A 12,365-nucleotide genomic window follows, 5' to 3' on the forward strand; every position below is an offset into this window, starting at 1 on the left:
CATAAAAGTAATGAAGTGAATGAAGCCTTGAGCTGAGAACATAATTCGAATTGATTGCAGCACAAGGCTGCACGGTGGTCTAGTGTTTAGCATGTTGTGGCATCACTGTGTGGAGGTTGCATGGTGTGTGTTTGATACCATAGTTATGAATGTGAGTGTGAACGATTGTTTGTCTATACGTGATTGGCTGTCGACCAGCCCGGAACACCGTTTCCGTGTGAATGAGAGGCTGAAATGCTAAAATACTTTGACCTGAAAAGGTTTGTGTGCGGATAGCCCCCGAGGCCTTGTTTTGACACCACATTATGCTAATGCTCTCAGTGTGACACAGCTGCCATAAACTCTGCATCCATTCACTCTCCCTTTTCACTTTTCATCACCCCTTCACTCTCCTCCTCACATCACACCCCACATGCATTCTGGTATCAGGAAAGGTGTGAGTGGAATGTGTTTAACACTTACAGTGTGTGTGTTTGGCCGCATTTAGTGAGGTGACACTTGGAATGGAGTGTGCGCTACATCAGGGACTCACAGTAGTGTCAGAAGGGGTAGTGTGGGTCACTAAGTCGCTAACTACCTCAAAGAGAAAGCCGTAGGGCCTTATAGCTGATGTTGTCATTAACACTTACATGCCAAGAGGTTACATGTGTTTCTGTGTGTGGATTTTAGAAACACATTACAAACATCTGCTATCCGACCATCCTTCAGTTTCAGCCATCCCCATCACCTTACGGGATTTTCCATTAACCCATCATGAATCTCGTACCATGGAAATATGGGGTAATAACTATAAAAGCAATCTCCACTCGCTAAATGTACTGCAAAAAAGTCAGTAAGGATAATTCATAATGCCGCCTACAGAGAACATACTAACTCCTTATTTCTAAAAATCAAAAATACTTAAACTTGCTGATATAGTTAATTTCCAAACAGCTAAAATAATGCATAAGGTTAAAAACAACCAACTACCTAAAAATGTCATCCAATACTTCTCTACAAGAGAGGAGAAATATGATCTCAGGGAAGAACTACATTTGAAACACTTCTACGCTAGGACTACGTTATGCTAGCCATAGCATTTCAGTATGTGGAATCAAACTATGGAATGGATTGAGTAAGGACCTCAAACAATGCACAACGAGCCAATTCAAGAAACAATACAAGCAGTTGATGTTTGCTAAATACAAGGATGAAGAGTCTTGAACCAGTCATGATGTGCTATATATATCACTATATTGACACTTACTATGGTACCCATTATGTCATTGGATGCTCATATCACCTCCTACTTTGGTACTTCGGTACATTATAAAAAAAAAAACAACCTTAAACTGTATTATGGAAAGCAGGAAGTGAACAAATGTAACAGTTACTGATTGTAAAAGTACCAGATGGAGGGGTAGGATTTAATAAGCTTTGCTTCTTCCTACTCCTTTTGGACATGTGGAACTGTGAACTGATTATGGGATGCACTCAATTGTAATCTGATGCATGTTCAAATGAAATCAAACCATTACCATTACCATATAAAAACACAACCATACCCTTAAACCAAAAACTAATATTGAATCCAAACCAGAAAACCTTATTCCTAAACCGTAATCTTTAACTTAATCTAAAATACCTCCAAATACCTCTTTCTAAACCCTGACCTAACCTTTAGAAAAAAGACAGAGGCCAATCAGACTGTGGCATTGTTACTATATATGATAGGAAATGTATTATTGGAAGCACACATTAAGTGTTATACACCAACTTAAAACCATGCAAACCAACCCACATTGGTGTCCCAAGCACCAGCCAGTGAGTGTGGATGTTTATCCATCAGTGTTTAACAGCTGGGCTGCACGGCGGTCATCACAGCTAGGGTTCAATTCCACCCTCGGCCATCTCTGTGTGAAGTTTGCATGTTCTCCCCGTGCATGCGTGGGTTTTTTCCGGGTACTCCGATTTCCTCCCACATTCCAAAAACATGCTAGGTTAATTGGTGACTCCAAATTGTCCATAGGTATGAATGTGAGTGTGAATGGTTGTTTGTCTATATGTGCCCTGTAATTGGCCGGCGACATTTGCCAGCTGCCACATGTGTTAATATACAAGCAGAAGACGAAAACACATAGATTGCACCATGAATCACCATCAACATTAATAATGGAAGAACAGGATCTGCTTGGAGCAGGTGCCGGACTACAGTGTACCCTTAGTGGCCCCGTTATACACAATCAATGTAGTGGTTTGAGTCACACAGGTTGTACAACTGTTATACTCATACCAGCCATCCAAAAACAGGTAATTAAAGGGTTAATAGAAGACCCACGCTAAATCTGCTGTGGCTCTATGAAGCTCCTTGACTGACCCAGAACAGAAGCCACTCATTTCACTCATCTCACCTTGTCAGTTTTACTAACATTTTATATGAGAGCCAAAATGGTTCCACTGTTTCTTTGTTTCCTTTCCCTGTTGCTGTCACACTTGCCTCCAATTTGAGGAATAATTGTAAAAGTGAAAACAATGTGCGTTATCACACTGAATTCTGAGATAAGAAATTCATTAGGCGGCGGCTTGCTAATGACGTACGAAAAAGATGAAAGTACGGCGAGGACAAAGAGGTTGTGAGAGACAGGAAGCAGGATGTGCGAGAGAGGAGAAGCAACACAAGATGTTAATCGTCGTCAAAGAATGAAACCGGGCCTTGACACTTTTGTCTCTTCGCCTTTTTGTTTTCGTGGTTTCTTCTCTTTTTCCTCCAATGCTTGTCGCAAGTTTGTCGGAAGCATGTTCGAGTCCATTAAGTCACAAAGAGTGGTTACGTAGATGAAGTGCAAGGGAGTCGAGGGTTTATTATCCTCTGATGATCTAAGCGGGTTCATCTGTGACACATGAAACATAATCCCAATGTCAGAGCATGCTTAACATTCCCTCTAACACAAGTGCAGGCACGCAGATATACACGTCCACCATCTGGTGCCCCGTTCTGCCCCATGGTACACACCCGCACACCTCTTCCTCCATCCACCGCCCTCTGGTCCCCCCCATGTTGGATTACCCGCACAGTATTTACCTCTTCCAAATCCGTCCGGCAGTCTCTGATAGGGGCCATCTGTAATCTGAAGGTTAGATTTGCATCATGTGTTTATGTGTGTGTTTGTGTGTGTGTGTGTGTGTGTGTGTTTGTGTATCCGCTGTGTGATTTGTCCCCACTCAGTGCTGGGACCGTATCAGCTTCCCCGCGACATCTGTTCAACACAGGGTTGAACTGAGCGCATCATCTGCACAGTGGAACGGTGGGATGATGCAGGCCAGTCTGGCACAAGCAGCGCCGATACGCAACACTGATCAAATGATTAGGTCCACTTTCGTAAAGCCATGCGTCTTCTGTTTTTTGTTTTTTTTTTTATTTCTTTGGTCAGTTTTGAGTTGAAGTTGCCTTTTGTGTTGTTTTGCTCCATAGTTGTGATGGGCGATACCACACATTTTTCTACAGATACCAAGTAAAAACAGAGATTGATATCATGTAATATAAGCGTACAACACCCGTATTGGGGGTCCCAGCAAGATCCAAAAATGGCAGAAAACGCCATTTTTTTCAGTTTTGCGATTGTTGCGAAATGTCATTTTTTTCATGTTGCTTTTTTCAACTGCTCTTTTCTGGGGAAAATGGCAGAGAATAGCACTATTCCAAAGAATTCCTGGTCGGGGACGTGGGGAGGAAACTTCCTACACACTCATTGGGGGTCCCAGCAAGATCCAAAAATGGCAGAAAACGCCATTTTTTTCAGTTTTGCGATTATTGCGAAATGTCATTTTTTTCATGTTGCTTTTTTCAACTGCTCTTTTCTGGGAAAAAATGGCAGAGAATAGCACTATTCCAAAGAATTCCTGGTCGGGGACGTGGGGAGGAAACTTCCTACACCCTCATCAGGGTTCCCGGCAAGACCCCAAAATGGCAGAAACTAACAGTTTTACAAAATGTTGATTTTGTTGATTTTTTTTCAAGTCTGCAACATTTTTGTTACGGCTCAAATCATACCTAACGTTGATGTCATTTTGTCTTCTTCTTCTTTCTCTTTGGGCTTTTCCCTTCAGGGGTTGCCACAGCAAATCAATCTCCTCCATCCAACCCTGTCTTCTGCATCTGTCTCTCTCACACCAACAACCCTCATGTCCTCCTTCACTATTATCCATAAACCTCCTCTTTGGGGTTCCTCTACGCCTCCTACCTGGCAGCTCTAAATGCAGCATCCTTCTACCAATATATTCACTATCTCTCCTCTGGACATGTCCCAACCATCTCAGTCTGGCCTCTCTGACTTTATCTCCAAGGCCTCTAACATGCAATGTCCCTCTGATGTACTCGTTCCTGATCCTATCCATCCTGGTCACTCCCAAAGAGAACCTCAGCATCCTCATCTCAGCTACTTCCAGTTCTGCTTCCTGTCTTTTCCTCAGTGGCACTGTCTCTAGACCAGGGGTCTCAAACACGCGGCCCGTGGGCCAAATGTGGCCCGCAGGACACTAGTTTGAGGCCCTCGCCTTGATATGAAAGTTTAATGTTAGTGCGGCCCGCGCAAGTTTGATATGGATGCTGTATGGTATCATGTACCCAGAAAAAATTATTACGTTTGATTAATGTTCATGTTAAAGGTTAAATAACTGTTAATAGTTATCCTCCCTATCCGTGTGGAAGTGGAAAGTTTTGGCTGTTTAAGTTTAAAGGAAATAACTTGAAGGCTACCGTTTAGGTCGCTAGCTCTCTCGTTTGCGAGTTAGCATGTGTCTCAAGACCCTGCAGTTGCGCAATATGTTGTAAATAAAAAGAGTATAAATGTGACTATAGTCGTGTTTTGTCACGTCTACAGGGCTCTAATAATGCTTTGTTCATTTTAATCTGAAAAAAATAATTTGTCTACCCACCAACTATATGTGGTTTCTTAAGTTTTTATTATTTGCCGTTTTATTATGATTATTATATTTATTTATTACTGATTGATTGATTTTCTTTATTCTTGATTTGTTTGTTTATTTTTCATCTTATTTTGTGCAGAAAAATAAAAATTAAGATATTTGAGAACAGTGGAATGTTTTATCAGAGCTTTTCTTGTAGAAAATCGGAACCAAAGCACTGAAAAAGTTTGTATATTTTTCTGTTTTTAATAAATGCGTTTTGTTTTGTTTTTTGAAAACCTGATGCGGCCCAGCCTTGCCCAGACCCTAGGTCCAGTGGCCCCCAGGTAAATTGAGTTTGAGACCCCTGCTCTAGACCATTGATGTAATTTTGTATTATTTAATATTCATACAAAATTAGAAGTATATGTTGTTATTTTTTTTGGTGTTTTTGCCGCTTGCAACACAAATCACAATCATTCAATTTGCCGTTTTGGGTGACTGCAGTTGCAGTTTCAATGTGCCCAAACACAGTATTTTTCAGATGTATTTCTTATCAGCACAATAGTGCATTTGCATCCAAGAGTGGGTTCTAGGCGTCACTCGAGTAGTCAGTCAAGTCGTATTGAAGTGAAATGTCACAATGGACAGACAAAAAGACAAAACCGCCAAGGTCGGGATGAAGTGATGATCGTGTCTGTTTTGTGCTGAAAATGAAATATGACACAGAACGCTGTGCCATTTCCCGCCTGGCACAGGAAGCACCCATCTGGACTAGAGTGCTGTCCTTCCCCTTGTTGCTGTTGTTGTTGTTATTGTTGCATGCTGTTGCAATATCTCGTGTCACGTCGGCACCACCACTGTTCTCCTCTTATTATTTGGGAAGTGTCACGCGAGGTGAACAGAGGGGCACGGAGGGAAAAATGTCCAATTAACCATGGCAGTGGTCTTATACTACTAACTCGCCTGGTTCAACCAACCAAGGAGAATCCAGAGAGTCGAGAGTACATCCGCACAGCCACCATGACTGGCACCTATCACTCATGTATGCTTTTACTGTATATGTACTTACTTAATAGTGAATGTATGCTAATTGTTACATGGCTTTTGCTACCAGATGTGTACAGGAGGGACCAATACAATTAGATATGCTTATAAGCTATAAATATTTAAAGAAAAACTCCTTCCATGTAGTACTCAAGCTTTTAAATTTTACAAATATCTTGTGCTCGGCTGCACGGCGGTCGAGTGGTTAGCACGCAGAGCTCATAGCTAGGAGATGTTAGGAGACCCTAGTTCAATTCCACTCTCGGCCATCTCTGTGTGGAGTTTGCATGTTCTCCCTGTGCATGCGTGGGTTTTCTCCGGGTACTCCGGTTTCCTCCCACATTCCAAAAACATGCTAGGTTAATTGGTGACTCCAAATTGTCCATAGGTATGAATGTGAGTGTGAATGGTTTGTCTATATGTGCCCTGTGATTGGCTGGCGACCAGTCCAGGGTGTACCCCGCCAGATAAACGGTAGAAAATGAATGAATGAATGTTCCTGTGCTTTTAAAGACCTATTATGCTCATTTTTGGCACTTTATATTGAGTTGTGGACTCTTATAGAGTAGCTACATACAATAACCCGCACAGAAAGCTTTCTAAATCTTCCAGATTCTGCACCTGTTTCTGCAGTGTTTCCTGATTCCAACCCAAATCATCTCTTTAATGACATTTAAATTAAATATTAACATGAAATTTTACATTATATTTTAATATTTCAATATTAAATATACAATATTATATATAATATTTCAATATTTCCAAAAATGTAATTTTATGACATCATGCTTGTAAAACAACTTATTTCTCTTAAAATATGACTTCATTCTAATATTTTGTCAGATGAATGCTATTTTTTTTGCCCTTTTTGTTGTTGTTTATGTTAGTTTTCTTGTGTACCTACATTTTTTTAAATGTGCAGAGGGTCAATTAAACAAACAGCCCTCAGGCTGCAGTTCGGACACCCCTGATTGATGAATTTAAAAACAACAACAACAACAACACAGCAATATTTGGAATAAATTGATTGGATTTACATCAAAATACTTTTGTTTTCATGCGAGGTACAATGTATAGCATTTATCATTTGAAGCATGATAGCGGTTGTAATGCCGCTCACAAACCCAAGCGATGCCGTCATCAAGAAGAAGGAAATCTAACTGAAACTCAGGCTTCCTCATGCATTAACACTGCGCAATAATAATATGACTGCAACTCCCCCATGGGCGTAATGATGCACTAATATCACAGGGAGGTCGAGTGACAGTAATCCTTGGGTACAGTAAACATGTGTGAAGGGTTGTAGAGCAAAAGAAAAGATGACTTAACATAAGGAACATTTACATCTAGAAGCTTTCTGATTATTAAGTTCCAGTAGTGAAGAATAAAAAGCTTATATTGCAGGATGGTTGGAATGAAACTCTTATAGAGGCTTGTGAGAAAGGGAGAGAGCGCCCTCCAGTGGCTGAATGTATACTTGGCAAAAATTCACTTTAATTGGTTAGTTTATGACATTTTTCCAATTACATAATGACACAAAATATTTTATAATATTTAGTGGATTTTTAATTAATTATGTATATATTTTAATAATACACTAAAACATTTTTTATAATTTATACAATATTTTTAACAATATTATTATATTATGTATAGATGTTTGTTATGTGGATTTTTTAAATCCTATTCATGCAGAGGGGGGCATAAGGTGCATATCATTAGCACCAAAATATGTGATATAATATTCACAATTATTATTACCTGTGCAGGTGTCATATACAAGACATGTTGACACCACTTTAAATGTGTCGTCATCACGAGGCAGATGAGGTGAGAATGAAGCGGCATGACAAGTAGGCAATGAATGAATGAGTAATGAATCATGAAATAATGATGAAGAATAATGACCCGAGGGGGTGCACACACGTTGTACACATCCATGACAACCGCACGACTATTTATCTTGCTTTCACAGTGAGAGCTTCTGCTGTCCCCTCGGGATTCACAGAAAGTCAATATGATAGGAGGAAGTCATGGATGCCGGAAGACCGTTTGTGGTCGTCGGGGGCTCTTTCATGTATATGAACATGTGTTGTTATATTGGATTTAATGTACTTCTGCAAACCCTTATTTATTAACTTGAGATGTATGATTGTGGACAATTACAATGTTGCGCTACCAAGTAGGCAATTGGGTAAATTGCAGTTGTACTTCAGCAAAAATGTCAGAAAATTGAAAAACAGAATTTAATTTCCATAGCCCTTTATAAGGCTCCGATGCAAACGCTTGATAATTAAGTTTATAAGACCAGAAAATTATTGCAATACATTGTTGTCGTTATTTTACTTAATTGTAAAAAATATTTTTTTCTTTATTATCTTTATTCTCATAATATTACAAGTTTATTATTGAAAAAAAATCCTAATATTACAAGTTTATCTTGTATCTCGTATTCTCATAAGATTTTGTCTGTATATATAAACTTTTTTTCTAAAAAAAAAATAAGACGGCACGGCGGTCGAGTGGTTGGCGCGCAGACCTCACAGCTAGGAGACTAGGGTTCAATTCCACCCTCGGCCATCTCTGTGTGGAGTTTGCATGTTCTCCTCGTGCATGCGTGGGTTTTCTCCGGGTACTCCGGTTTCCTCCCACATTCCAAAAACATGCTAGGTTAATTGGTGACTCCAAATTGTCCATAGGTATGAATGTGAGTGTGAATGGTTGTTTGTCTATATGTGCCCTGTGATTGGCTGGCGACCAGTCCAGGGTGTACCCCGGCTCTCGCCCAAAAGACAGCTGGGATAGGCTCCAGCACCCCCCGCGACCCTCGTGAGGAAAAAGCGGTAGAAAATGAATGAATATTAGGACTTTATTCTCATAATATTACAAGGTTATTCTCAGAAGATGTTCTCATAATATTACAAATTGATTTTCAGAGTTACATCTTTATTCGCATCAGATTATGTCTGTTTATATCAACTTTTTTCCCCCCCAAAAATGACTTATTTTTCTCAGAATATTAGGACTTTATTCTCATAACATGTTCTCATAATATTACAAATGGATTCTCATAGAGTTATATCTTTATTCTCATATTATTATGTCTGTACATATCAACTTTTGTCTCGAGGAAATGGGATTTTCTTTTCTCTCACAATATTAGGACCTTATTCTCGTAACATTAGAAGTTTATTATTGAAAAAAAAAATTCTAATATTCCAAGTTCATCTTGTAGAGATAAATCTCATAGAGTTACATCTCTATTCTCATAAGATTTTGTCTGTATATATATACTTTTTTTCTAAAAAAAAAAAAAAATAAGACTTTATTCTCATAGTATTACATCTCTATTCTCATGAAATGTTCTCATAATTAAGATATGCCTTTATTCGTCCCTCAGTGGGGAAATTTGAAATATTACAAATTGATTGTCATGGATTTATATCTTTATTCGCATAAGGTTATGTCTGTATATATTGATTTTTTTCTTTAATAATAGGACTTTTTTCTCACAATATTAGGACTTTATTCTCATAATATTACAAGTTTATTCTCATAAAATGTTCTCATAATATTACAAATTAATTCTAATGGAGTTAGATCTTTATTCGCATAAGGTTGTGTCTGTATATATTGATTTTTTTTCTTCTAAAAAAATTACTTTTTTTCTCACAATATTACGACTTTATTCTCATAATATTACTAATATTAATATTATGATTATAAGTTTTTTCTCATAAATAATGTAATTTTGTGTTCCTTTATTTTCAAAATATTACGTCTTGATTCTTATAAGATGGTAAGGACTTGTTTAGTATAACAATAACAATAACCATAAATTACAAACGTATCCTGGTGAGATTACATCATTAATACCTGTATGTAAATTATCAACACAACATATTTTTCTCGCTAATATTTTTTTCTCAATTATTACCATAACTTGGTTCCTGTGGTTCTAGCAGATAACAGTCCTCCAAAAGTTCCGACAAGAAAGTACTTTTAGTGTAAAAACATCTGAATTATCCTGACTTTTCAGCTTTTTAGTGAGTTTGCCTAAGGTGAGAATGTTCTGGATTCCAGCTGGTCCAGCAATCTCCACTTCCATCTCACAGCCTGAGCCTGAAGGTGACCACACTGTTTGGGGACAGCAAATGTCGGACACCGAGTGTGTGCAGTGTGTGTGTGTTTCGATAAGACTCTCCCGTGTGAAGTGTACTTTTTATTGCCCTCCAGCTGAGGGAACTTAACACTTCCCCACTTGCCGTGTCGCCTATCTCACTTCCTCCACTCTCACCTGAGCTTTGGCTCACTTCTGATTCATCCTTGAAGCCTCTCAACATGTTGCTCTGCCTCTTGGTGTTCAAACTCAGTGGCGCAGGTAAACACTATATATCTAATACTACAATTGCAGAACATCTGTTGTCATAAACTGGAGGCTTTCCTTTCCTTTGGTTTTCTTTGATGATTATTTGCAGCCAGCTTCAGTTGTTAAGTGCTTTTTTCTTTATAAAATACCTTATAAAATTACAACTTTTCTATTGCAATTTTTCTCATGGACCTTCCTTCTTGTAATAATACCAGTTTATTATCGCAACATGATGGTGTTTCATGTAAAATAGGATTTATACACATAATACTATGACTTTATACAGAATATTATTCCTCATATACATAATAATAGTTGCGTAATATTTGGATTTTATTTCCAAAAATTCTGATTATTTTCTTGAGGAAATACATCTTTCTCTTCATATTCCCGCTTTATTCTCATAAAATTTGATTGAAATTTGGATTGGTGTGAGAGATGCACTGTGGTGTTTCGTGTGTTTGCCCAAATAAATATTATTATTTTTAAAATTAAAAAAAATTATTGTTATTTTTATCCGATCTTTTTTCTGATAATACTAACATTTAAAAATTATGACTTAATTCGACAAGGATGAAAACACATTTTCCCCTTTTTCGATTAAAATATTTGATCGTGATTAATCACATTTTTGTCCATAATTAACTCTGAATTAATCGCATTTAATCGCAGATAGAAAAAGTTTTTTATCTATAATAAGTAGGGTCAATCTCAACAATAATTACATCAAAATTTATGTAAAGGGACATCAATTGCTGAAATATGGGCCATTATTTTAAACAATACAGTCAGCAAGCATATTTTTGTATTACTATTTTTCTTTATTATTAGCATATTGCCCCGCCCTGCTTTTACTCATGTTTTAACTATGTTATTAACCAATGAATGTTGTATTTTGGTGTGTCTTCTATTCTGTTTACTTGCTTTATTCAACTTCATTCTTCTGTAAAGTGTCTTTGAGTATTTTGAAAAGCGCTATACAAATAAAATGTATTATTATTATTATAATATTATCTCTTAAACTCGCCCACAAATGTTCAGCAAAATGTGAGCGACTGAGACCTCTCACGCTGACACAAACATGTTTTGTGTCAGCTCAAAATAAGATTTGTTTATTTATGATACTGTTTTTAAACGTTTTTAAATGTTTGTGAGTGAAAAAGCCCATTTAGGAACATTCAGAAACGATTATTATTAAGGATGTGCCTCAATGCACCTTTCCTTCATGAAATGATCGGCTTCAGGATCAGAAGCATCAAACCTTAACATCCCTTGTATATATATACTTTATTTTTGGGAATATTATTCCATCAATGGTTTATTAAAAAATGCCAAAATTTTTATTGGAAAAACTTTCTCCAAACAATGTATCTTGTTATACAACAACTTTATTCACAAAAAATTCAGACTACCATTTGAGATTACAGATTTCAGTTAGGATTACCATTTTTTTCTGGAAACTAAAGATAATTTTTAAAAATTATTACTCATTAATTCTTGTAAAATTACCTTTTTTCTCATATTATAACTATATTCAGAGAAAATTCGGTTTCAAGTACTTATTTTTCTCTTTGCCTATGGGGCAGTTATAATTGAGCCCTTCTGTCCTAGTTTTTCCGTCACCAGAAATCATCGGGCAACTGACACTGAAAGCCACACCAGACTACCCGGTGGCGGCGGGTCAGAAGGTCAGCCTGCACTGCAATGGCCCGATGTCAGACAACGTGGTTTGGTCATGGCAGAGGCAGCGGAACCAGCTGTGGCAGGAAGTGGGCACAGGCAGGAATCTGACCCTCAGTGAGCCGGAGCATAGTGGCCTGTACCGGTGCAACGCTAGTAACAGTCACTCGGACAACGTGAGCACCACCCATCATGTCTACATCGTCTCTTTTCATGGCTCAGGTTGGTTGTCTGAGAATATTTTTGCCTATTTTGGAAAAATTATGGTAATTTTTCTAAAAGTTAGATTTCATAACAGTTTTGTAACTTGAATGTTAATGTTTTATTTCGTCAAAAAATTATAATTCTTTGTGATATTACTTACTTACAAAAATTTTGAATTTTT

This window comes from Doryrhamphus excisus, chromosome 13 (genome assembly GCF_030265055.1).
Source record: "Doryrhamphus excisus isolate RoL2022-K1 chromosome 13, RoL_Dexc_1.0, whole genome shotgun sequence".
Classification (NCBI taxonomy): Eukaryota; Metazoa; Chordata; class Actinopteri; order Syngnathiformes; family Syngnathidae; genus Doryrhamphus; species Doryrhamphus excisus.